The sequence below is a fragment of the Mustela erminea genome, chromosome 2 (assembly GCF_009829155.1).
Source record: "Mustela erminea isolate mMusErm1 chromosome 2, mMusErm1.Pri, whole genome shotgun sequence".
Taxonomy (NCBI): Eukaryota; Metazoa; Chordata; class Mammalia; order Carnivora; family Mustelidae; genus Mustela; species Mustela erminea.
In genome coordinates, this window is record NC_045615.1 from 41573618 (window position 1) to 41585465 (window position 11848).

At 40.3% G+C, this 11848-nt stretch overlaps 1 long non-coding RNA gene and 1 pseudogene across 1 annotated transcript in view; one reads left to right on the forward strand and one right to left on the reverse strand.

Moving 5' to 3' along the window:
• LOC116584419 overlaps positions 1-9056 on the forward strand; it is a 62363-nt gene extending 53307 nt beyond the window's left edge. Inside the window, exon 5 of the long non-coding RNA XR_004283194.1 lies at positions 8790-9056. This is a non-coding gene — a long non-coding RNA (uncharacterized LOC116584419). The remainder of the gene's footprint in view (positions 1-8789) is intronic.
• Positions 384-3254, reverse strand: LOC116584417 (annotated as a pseudogene).
• Positions 9057-11848: the final 2792 nt, after the last annotated feature.

The window sequence follows — 11848 nt, forward strand, 5'->3', positions numbered from 1 at the left end:
AGCGTTTCAGAAAATCCAGGTTAGAACAATATTCAGAATTCATTAGTAGTAGTCAGTACATGGAGGAATGATTTGACAATGAAAAATTTCTACGGAATAGAGTCAAGTTATTATTACAACTGAGGGAAGTCAAGAAAGTTAAGAAGGCAAATAATTTTCATCACATTTATTGAATCAAATTGTATTCATTTAATATGGTCTTCTAATTTATATATTCAATTTGTAGAATTAACTAGTTAAATAACTAATAGAAACCTTAACATTGCAGAAAACCCTTTTTTGCAATGTTCTGCTCTTTTTTGTTTTTGTTTATTTTGTTTTTGATGGGGACATCTTTCCCTTGCTCCCCAAACCAAATGTAATCAGAAATTTTTTTTTTTTTGGGCTGGGTACAGTATACTTTATTGATGGTACATGACAAGGTAGGGCTCCCCAAGCCCCTCCCCTTCTTCAGGGGGTCTGGGATGAAAATAGTGGAGGTTGGGAGATTCTCAGTGTTTTGGGGGATAAGTTGGGGCAGGGATTTCCCAGCAGCTGAGGGCCTCTCTCTTCCTCTTGCTCTGGCTGGGACTGGTGGTCCAGGGGGCTCCTACTCCTTGGAGGCCATGTGGATCATAAGGTCCACCAGCCGGTTGCTGTAGCCAAATTCATTGTCATACCAGGAAATGAGCTTGACAAAGTGGTCATTGAGAGCAATGCCAGCCCCAGCATCGAAGGTAGAGGAGTGGGTGTCACTGTTGAAGTCGCAGGAGACAACCTGGTCCTCAGTGTACCCCAGGATGCCCTTGAGGGGGCCCTCTGATGCCTTCTTGATGTCATCATATTTGGCAGCTTTCTCCAGGCAGCAGGTCAGATCCACGACAGACACAATGGGGGTGGGGACACGGAAGGCCATGCCAGTGAGCTTCCCATTCAGCTCAGGGATGACCTTGCCTACAGCCTTGGCCGCAACAGTGGAAGCAGGGATGATGTTCTCGGCAGCCCCTCGGCCTTCACTCCACAGCATCCCAGAGGGGCTGTCCACAGTCTTCTGGGTGGCAGTGATGGCATGGACGGTGGTCATGAGTCCCTCCACAATGCCAAAGTTGTCATGGATGAGCCAAGCAGTTGGTGGTACAGGAGGCATTGCTGACAATCTTGAGGGAGTTGTCATACTTCTCATGGTTCACACCCATCACGAACATGGGGGCATCAGCAAAAGAAGCAGAGATGATGACCCTCTTGGCCCCACCCTTCAAGTGAGCCCCAGCGTTCTCCATGGTGGTAAAGACCCCAGTGGACTCCACAACATACTCAGCACCAGCATCGCCCCATTTGATGTTGGCAGGATCTTGCTCCTGGAAGAAGGAGATGGACTTCCCATTGATGACAAGCTTCCCGTTCTCAGCCTTGACTGTGCCGTGGAATTTACCGTGGGTAGAATCATACTGGAACATGTAGACCATATAGTTGAGATCAATGAAAGGGTCATTGATAGCGACAATATCCACTTTACCAGAGTTAAAAGCAGCCCTGCTGACCAGGCACCCAATACGGCCAAATCCTTCCACTCCGACCTTCACCATCGTGTCTCGGGCACGTGGCTGGCACTGCACCTGAAGATGCGGCTGTCTGTCAAACTGGGAAGAGCAGAGAGCCGTAATCAGAAATTTTTAGTTACGGCACCTGGATGGCTCAGGCGTTCAACTTCCTCCTTCAGCTCAGGCCGTGATCCCAGGATTCTGGGATCGAGCCCCACATCGGGCTCCCTGCTTATCAGGAAGCTTCCTTCTCCCTCTTCTCACTCCCCCTGCTTGTGTTCCTGCTCTTGTTTCTCTCTCTGTCAAATAAATAAGACTAAAAACATTTTTTAGTCTTCTTAAACAGAAATCTTTGAACTTGAGCTATAAAGCAGAAAAAAGGAACTAACTTTTCTTTCTCTCTGTTCATATACATCATCTAGTGGATTTATTTTATTATTCAATCAAAAACAAGAAAAGATTTATGTGATCTAATAACACAAATTATAGGAAGTGTGTAAAAATCATGCCTTATAAAAACATAGCAAGGAAAGTATTTTAAGAAAACAATCAGGGTTTGGCATATAAACATATCCTATCTGTACATTAAGTACACCTTTGAATGTTACCTGGATCTCCAGCTTTTGACATGATTATGAAAGTTAAAGAAGGCATCAAGAAACAATACTGTGGGAAGTAGTCAAAAGATTGTTACTCTGAAGTTAACTAAGCCTTCATTTTTTAACAACTTTTTTTTTTAATCCAAGCTTGCAATATTCAGATGTATTTCACATTATATGAAGAGAATACAAGGGGTGCCTGGTTGGTTCAGCCCATTAAGTACCTGCTTCTACCTCAGGTCATGATCCCAGGATCCTGGGATGGAGCCCCAAGTCAGGCTTCCTGCTCAGCAGGGAGTCAGCTTCTCCTTCTCCCTCTGCTGTTCCCCCGGCTTGTGCTCTGCTCCCCCTGCTTGTGATCTCTCACTCTGTCAAATAAATAAGTAAAATCTTAAAAAATAGAGTATACCAACATTCAATGTTTACATGTCTTACAGAAGGGCAAAATGATATGTGTCTATGCACAGTCATTGTGGCATATATATGTACATACATTTATATGTGTGTGTATGTGTGTGTGTATGCATGCATGTATGGACCCTAAACGTCCATCAGTGGAGAGCTGAACTAAAAGAATAGTAGCTCTGTACTATAGAATACTATGTAGCTTTTGGTCAGCTCTAAATGGGCTGATGTGAAAAGTGCCCCAAGGTGGTTCAGGAAATAAAGCAAAAATGCAGAAGGACATGTATATTACTATTTTTGTAAATAAAAAGAAAAGTAATAGTGTTTAGTCTGGGACAGAGAACTGGGTGGTTTTAGGGCAGGAGTGAGAGAAGATGACTTTTAATTGTATACCTCTTATTGAGCTTGATAATAGACATAGTTTCCTTATTCAAGAGGAAAAAACATTTCTTTCAAAGAGTGATCTTTGAAAAGTCAAAATATAAGACTCCGGAAAGATAAATTCCCAGAAATAAACTGGGAGGTCATAAAGGCTCTATATAATATTAATTTTGAGAAATATTGCCAAATTGCTCCCCATAGTGAGTGAATTAATTTATACTCCCACCAGCAATGTCCAAGTGCCTATTATGCAAGACTCCTGGTTAACACAATGTATCCTCACCATTTTTGAAGTTTGCCAACATGGAAAATGGCTCCTCGTTGCAGTTGTCATTTGCCTTGGGATGGGAACGGATCATTGACCTCGCACTTGGACAATGACCTGAAGGAGGAAGGAGCCAGGTCAGGGAGCCTAGAGGGAGCTGTGGCCCTAAGCCATAACAGGGCTGGCAGGGGTGTGGTGGCGGAGATGGCGAGACGAGGCAGGCGCACAGCGACCTGTGCAGGTCGAAGTGACAGGATTTGGCCATGCACAGAATGTGGAGAAGGAGAGAGAGAAGTGTCCAGAGTGACCCTCTGGGTTTTGCAATGACGTGGAAGGAGGGATCTGAGAAGTGACAGAAGAGATTAGGGGAAGCCCAGGAACTCATGTGAAGAAGGAACAGGTGCCGGGGTTGTGCAGCCTCAACATGCATGCCTGCAGAATGGCAGAGGCATTTGGATGTACAAGCCTGAGGCTCGGAGGGCAGGTCTAGGCTGGAGAGGACAGTCCTTACATGTATGAGGCTTTACTCCATAAAGTGGGGCAAGGCTTTAGGTGATCATTCACACTGAATCTCCATGTGACGCTGCTCGACTGAAACACAAATACTGTAACAATGCGACTTCCTTAAGACTTGATTCAAGGACTTCCATAAATGTAGGTGGGGCTAAGAATGCCAAGGAGGCATCTTCTGGGAAAAAGAATATACACGCTTATTAAAAATAAACCATATCTCCATTTCCATGTTTTTCAATTGTTTTAAAAAACAAAGCATTTTTTTTTTAAGGAACAGACTTGTAACACATTTGGAAAATGCTAACAAGCATAAACAAAAACTACAATCCCACGACTCAGAGATAATTACTGTTAACATTTTGGTTTTCCCTCTCTGCCATACATGAGTTGTATCATAGATTTAGTTATACATATAATTCTAGGCATAGACTTTAATTTAAACATCATAATGTGAATAGTTATGTGCTGGCATCCTTTAAAATGTTATTTTATTTCTAAGTTATTTTTATAATTTATATATATTTTAAAATTAAAAATATATTTTAAACTGTAACCTAACAGTCCCCCATACAAAGGGAACTTTCATTACTTAACTACTATCATTGTGTATAATAATTGAAAGGTTTTTTTCTGGATTGCACAAGAAAGACGTCCTTTTCATTTTCAGGAAATGAAATCATTCATCAGGAAAGGACATCTTTCCTGATGTCCTTTTCATTTTCATTTCTTTGTTCTGTAATGAGGTTTCCCACTTCCACATGCTTATTGGGTATATGTATTAATGTTATTTTTTCACTTTATTAATAGTTTTTGAAATCAGTGATTAAAGCTGAGGGAAAATATCTGCTCAGTAATAGCTTGTTTTCCCTTAACAGCAGGTCTCACATGGGTCATCATTACATTTGCCATTTAGTCACTTTCATTAACCACTTACTCTAACTTTGAACTTGAAGTGCTCTGATGAGTATCACCAAAATACCAAAAAGCATATTCCTATTTGTAGCAAATCAGTTCATGGGGCAATGAAGCCCTATTAATCTAAGTTAACTTTTATTCTCTTATCAAAACCACCTCATGGCTATTCCTCTCAGTCACAATAAATTAGCCTGTTCTCATTATCTCAATCTAATTAAGACAGCTTTATTTCCTGATCTTTTCAGCCCCATTCTAATATCTTTGAGCAGAAATATAAAAAGGGATGACCTCAAATGTATGAGGCTGTGGTTGAAGCCCTGTTTATGGACCAAAGGACTGGAAACAATTTAAATGTCCATCACAGGAGACTGTCACATCCATAGGACAGAATATAATGTGGCCGTTAAAAGGAATGGAGGAAATTAGGAGGAACAAAGCTATAATCTACCAGGTTAAAAAAAGCAAAGTTTAGAATAATGTGACTTGTGCTTGCTTTGGCAGCACATATATAAAACAGAATAATATGACTTGAGTGAAAAATGGAGGCCCCGTGAGTTACACCAGTGTTGGCATTTTTTTTTTAAAGTAATTATATATAAATGTTTGCCTGTGCATAGAGCATAGAAGAATTTACAAGAAAGCATTGACCTTCTGGAGGGTAACTGGGGTCTGGAAGTTGAGATAGGAAGCTGACTTAATTTTCATTTAATTTTCTGTTATACTATTTGATGTGCACATGCCTTATCTTTTTAAAAATTAAAAAACAAACACAGAAATGGAATTATTCATCTCAACCTATGGCAACCTCACCTTCTACCTCTTCTTTCCCCCACCTGCATGGGAGAGATCTGCACAGCTTTCTCTGAGCCTCAGACTTGCACCCTCAACCCCGATTCCATGGCCTGAGTCAGCCTCCACTTTCCTGAATTAATTCTTCACTAATTAATGCTAATGCCTTTCAGAAACATTATGAGCCTCATGGGAAAGCTTCTGCCTGAACTCTGCACTGCTGATAATCTTAATCTATTCTGTCCACTAACAAATTATATCTTTCTGACTTTTGTTTATCACTCTTGCTTCCTAGTCTTTCCTCTCTGTCATCTCGAGTTTTCCTCACTCATGGAAAACTGCACAGAAGGATCTAAGTCGCTATGATATAAGATTTAGGATAAACAGTAGTTTGGATGAGATTTTATAAAAGAAGGTTGAGACGATTTTGAGTGGAGGGTTGACAGTAGATCCGTCTTTTGTAATTCTGTGAAACCCGTGTATAGGAATGGTCTATCTGTGACATCTTCTCATCCCTGAAAGTTCTCCTGGCCCTAACATGTTCTGTTGTAGAAAAGGAAGTGGCAAAAATAAGTCTCGGTGATGAGTTTTCTACATACTACTACTACCAGCATCTCATCACATAAGGTTCATTGGGAGCAGTATCAAACTAGAAGAACATGAGCCTTAGGTTTGTGCACAAAGTAGTAATTTACATTTTCAGTATTAACCACCAATCTTGGTTCTGTTGGGTTCAACTACATGGTTTTAATTTTTCTATTTCTTTTAAATCCAGAAGATAAAAATTTGGGGGGAGGGGTGGTGGTATTTCTCTCTGACCAACAGGAGAGAATGTAGCAAATGATTAAGCCAAAGACCTTTCTTAAAGTGTTTTCCAATACACTTATGGGATCAGTCATAATATTTATATATACTCTAGCACTTTGAAATCTCAAGCTGTTTTAACCAGCTGTCATTTTGGTGTCAAACTACGGTCATTTTAATGTGAAACAAAGGTCAACAGAGGGTTTGTCTTATTCTTTTCCTATTAGTGAAATACTTTATAGTTATTGAACTCTGTTTAAACCTCCAAAGCAAGTCCCTATGCCATATCCCTGTTATCTAGGTCACATGGGATTTTATGATTATTCACAAATAAAATATATAGAAATGAAGAAAAGTAACAGTGTCAAATTAATATTTAAAGTATTATCAACAACCCAAAACATAGATAATCAGTGTGGTCTATACAAGTTTGGCGCTGATAAGAAACACTTATATCTAAGACTGATATCCAATACATACATAATGTAAATTCAACTCTATTTCTGCACTTAAAATAAGATGGCAGAGTTGTTTTTTCATTTCTCATTCCAGAAACTACACTGTAAAGATCATTCCAAATTTTGCTAAACTGATGGCCTTTAAAAATAGACAATTTATTTCTAAGGCTTATTCTCTCTGTTTATTGTTTAACCCAAAAATAATATTTATTTTTGGCAAATATCGATTTCTGGAACTTTTTACTCTAACCTTAAGTTTATTTATTTATTTATTTTTTGCTTATGTGCATCAGGAAAATGAATTGTATTGAACTACTTTATTATAAGAGTTAGCCAACATAATGAAGAGTAAGTGCTTAGACTTATACATTGTAGTGACAAATGAAGAAAAGTATTTGAAGGTATCCAATGAGTTCCCTGAAGGTAAAGTTTAGCCCTTCTGATTGATACAGTCTCCCAATTCATGTTTTTGCTGCCAATTTTACCTAGTTCATTCATCCATTTCTTGTGCTTAAATGTACTGAGCATCTACTAGGAGCCAAGTACCACTCTTGGTGCTGCCACGTTGGTTCAAATAGTAACAACAGCCCGTAATAGAAGTAATAGTGTAGGTAGTAATAGTGCTATGGGGTGGGGGGTATAAAACATGGAAAAGGTGATGGGGAGTGTGGTAGAAGTGGCTGCCTGTTCATATATCCTGGAAAAAGCCATTCAGATAAAGAGCACTCCATCCAGGTAGAGGGAACAGCAAGGACAAAGTCCATGAAGTAGAAGCATGCTTGGTGTGGAGTGGCTGGAGTGGAATAAGAGGTGTGTGGTGGGACATAGGTCACAGGGATAGGCAGGGGACAGGTGGGACAGATCATGGGTGCCGCGTGGGCCATTGTAAAGACTTTGGCTTTTACTTTGAGTAGGGGAGCCTTTGGAAAGTTCCAAGGAGAAAAGCAGCATGACCTGATTAAAGTAGGTTTGACAGAATTACTCCAGCTGCTGTTTTGATCACTGTGAACAGGTGAGTGTATGTGTGTGTCTGTGTGTGCACACATCTGTGCTGGGGGCTGTGGCAGGCAGTGGAGGAAGCAGTGAGTGCTGTTAGGGCTCTATTGTAAAAATCCAGGCAAGAGAAGCTGATGGATGGATGACATGGAACGAGAAATGGTTAGATCCTACATACACTTAGAAGATAGAGTCAAAGCAATTGGCTCTAGATCAGATGTGGCTGATGGAAAATAGGGAGTCGGGGCTGACTCCATGGGTTTCTGGTGTAAGCTACTAGGAAAATGGAATTGCCAACTGAGGGGAGAAGACTGGAAGAGGCGCAAGTCTGGGGAGTGGGTGATATTCAGGAGCCTGTTTTGTTTCTTTTGGAGAGAGAGAGAGTACACGAGCATGGCACATGCACCAGGTGGTTGGGAGGGGGCGGTGAGAGGGAGGGCAGGAGAGGGAATCTTAAGCGACTCCATGTCCATCGCAGAGCCCCTTGCTGGGCTCGATTGCACAACCCTGAGGTCATGACCTGAGCCAAAATCAAGAGTTGGATGCTTAACCACTGAGACCCAGGTGCTCCAGGAGCCTGGGTTCTAACACGGTAGGTCGAAGGTGCTAATGAGATATCCAAGAGGAAATGTTGAGTAGGCAGTTGAATATCTGAGTACAGTAGCTGAAAAAGGAGGTTGTGAGATAAAAGATCACTTCCAGTATGGGCTTTTAAAAGTTTTTGTGGCATAAACCCCTTTGAAAGTCTGTTAAAAACTTGAGGCTCCTTCTCTGAGTGATATTTTAAATGCATAAAATAAAATATCTTTGAAATATTTTGGTATATATAATTGGTATAAAGAAAAGCAACTATAATGAAACGTAGAATCACAATATTTTGAAAGTTATACTATGGCAACATATTTTTTATTAATATACTACCCAATAAGAACTAACAGTAAGCATAATAACTACAGTACTTTAAAGAAGTCATGTGCATAAATATTTCAAGACATCCGTAACAACTGTATGGAGATGAAAATATCTAATTTTTTACTAGAGATAAAGTCATAGATATGGCGAATATTATTGTTCATAATTGCAGGAAATGCAAAGTTTCATTTAGAGGTTAGTGAAAATAAAGAAGAAATGTTTCCCTTTCAAGGTCACTGACACCAGGTCTATGGACTCCAGGTTAAGAATCTCTGTGTGGGGGCAAATACAGCCAGAGAAGTGGGGGACCAAGGAGGATAACCTGGGACTCTCCAACATGAAGTGGCACGAAGAAAAGGAGAGAACTGATAAAGAAAATGGGGAAAAGAAAACCGAGTGGAAGAAGGACCCAGTGATCAACGTCATGATCCTAGGGTCCTGGGATGGAGTCCTGCATCCAGCTCCCTGCTCAGTGGGTAGACTGCTTCTCCCTCTGCCCCCTCCCCCCGGCTTTGCTCGTACTTTGCTCATACTCCCTCTCGCTATCTCTTTCTCTCTCTCAAATAAGTAAATTAAAAAAAAAAAAAAGTGCAGCTGATGGTTGAGTAAGATGAGAGATGAGGACTCAGGACCTTGAGAAGAGCCGTTCCTGTTCAGGGGTGGGGACAAAAGCCTGACTACTGGGATCTCAGGCGTGAATGAGAGAAGGTGATGTTCAACAACTGGGCTAAAATAGTTTTGCCATAACATGAATTTTTTAAATTTTGAACTTGTAAGCAAAGGAAGGGGTCAAGGGAGGACTTTTGTTATTGTTATTGTTGTGTTTACGATGGGTGATATTACATGCGTTTACGGGCTATGGACGAATCCAAGAGATAGGGAGAATTGATAACACAAGAGAAAAAGTGACAATTCCCAGCTTATTGTCCTTGAACAGTGAGAGGTGACGGTGAGAGGGATGGAATCCAGTGCCCAGGTGCAAGGGCTGTCCTCAGAGGGAGCCTGAATCCTTCATGCTTAAGTTAAAAGAAGGGAAAGCAATTAGCTACATGGGTCTTGATAGAATCAAGTTTGAAGAAATGATGGCGGAAGAATGTGGAAATGCTTTTGTCGCCTCCATTTCCTCAGTGAAATACCAAATGGAACCAGTGAGTGAAGAGGGGTATGGAGAGAAGGGGAGAAATAATGATCCAGTCCTGCAGGTGAGTGAACAGGCCAGAGAAACAGTCAGACATGTTGCGCCAACGGGGTGGTGGTCATGAATTAAAGTAAAGCTGGTTGGGGTCTGGCTGCTCAGGTGTGGGCATGGCTGGCAGACAATTTAGTCTCAACCAGAGTTAATACCAATACATTCATCACAAAAAGGTCCTGAACAAAAGATGAGGAGACACACCTGCTTCAATGTACTTTTATGTCTGTAGTTTTTTTAATTATAAGCAATTCAAACACTGTAAACTCACTGGTATAGTGCGAGCCCTGAAGGTCATGTGCTTGGAACTGGGGCCCAGGTCAGGGGAAACTGTGCATCTAGGGCTCCTGGGGCTGACACTGCCAAGGGTGGGTGTGACCAGAGAAGTTTTATTTCTAATGTGGGGATGGGCCCAAAGGCCTGGTGCCCACTCAGTACCCTACACAAGACAATGTATTCTAGCAGGAACAAACACCATACAGTATCCATTTACATGATGGTGAAAATGCCCAGACAATTACTTAAGTCTCAATAACCCTATTTTTTTTAACAGATTAAATCAGTATGAAAACTAAAAAGACACTGTATAAACCAAGGACCTTGTTCCTGTTTAAATATCCTTAATCATATTCTTGCATTTGGCAAACAGCCTCCAAGTATGTGCTCCCTTTCAATATCTATTCTTTTATTTACATGTCTGTTTCCATGTTGTTTTAGAATTCCAGCTCCTTGATAAGGAGTTATGTTTGCATTACATTTAGGCACACCCAGTGTTTCCTAGAGCATTCTTTATCTAGAGGACAGTAATCACTAGTATTTCCAATATTATAAAAGATAAATTGAATTTCTAAATGAAATACCTTCCTTGCAGTCACTGAGTTATATTTTGTTAATACACTCATAAAATAGCTACTTTATCCACCAGGGCAAGTACTAAGCCACATTTACCATTGGAACAATGAAAGGAATAGTTTGTAATATATATTCAAATACAGGCTTTAATTAGTAGTTGAAATAATGTAGATACTTCTATCACACGATACCTATCTAGAGTCACAAATGAAGAATGGAAAGGTTGGCCATTAAACTGGGAAGGAAGAAGGTACTGTTTAAGTACACCAGGAAAACAAAAGCCAATACAAATGTAAGTTTTAGATGTATACACACATATAAGTTACTATATGGCAAGGGAACCAAGGGCAAAAATGAACTATTCGACTTTATCAAGATCAAAAGCTTTGGTGCAGCAAAGGAAACAGTCAACAAAACCAAAAGACAACCGACAGAATGGGAGAAGATATTTGCAAATGAGATATCAGATAAAGTGTTAGTATCTGAAAATCTATAAATAACTTATCAAACTCAATACCCAAAGAATATATAATCCAATCAAGAAATGGGCAGAGAACATGAACAGACGTTTCTGCAAAGAAGACATCCAGATGGCCAAAAGACACATGAAAAAGTTCTCAACATCACTCGGCATCAGGGAAATACAAATGAAAACCACAGTGAGATACCACCTCACCCCAGTCAGAATGGCTAAAATTAACAAGTCAGGAAACAAGAGATGTTGGAGAGGATGTGATAAAGGGGACCCTCCTACACTGTTGGTGGGAATGAAGACTGGTGCAGCCACTCTGGAAAACAGCATGGAGGTTCCTCAAAAAGTTGAAAATGGAGCTACCCTATGACCCAGCAATTGTACTACTTTACCTTATTTTAGTATTTATTTACCCTAAAGATACAAATGTAGAGATCTGAAGGGGCACATGCACCCAAATGTTTATAGGAGCAATGTCCACAATAGCCAAACTATGGAAAGAGCCTAGATGACCAGATGTGATATATATATAGAAGATGTGGTGTATATATATATCTATATATCTATAGATATACACACACAATGTATATACACACACAATGGAATGCTATGCAGCCATCAAAACCCCCCAAATCTTACCATTTGCAACAATGTGGATGGAACTGGAGGGTATTATGCTAGGTAAAATAAGCCAATCAGAGAAAGACAATTATCATATAGTCTCATGACTATATGAGGAATTTGAGAAACAAGGCAGAGGATCATAGGGGAAGGGAGG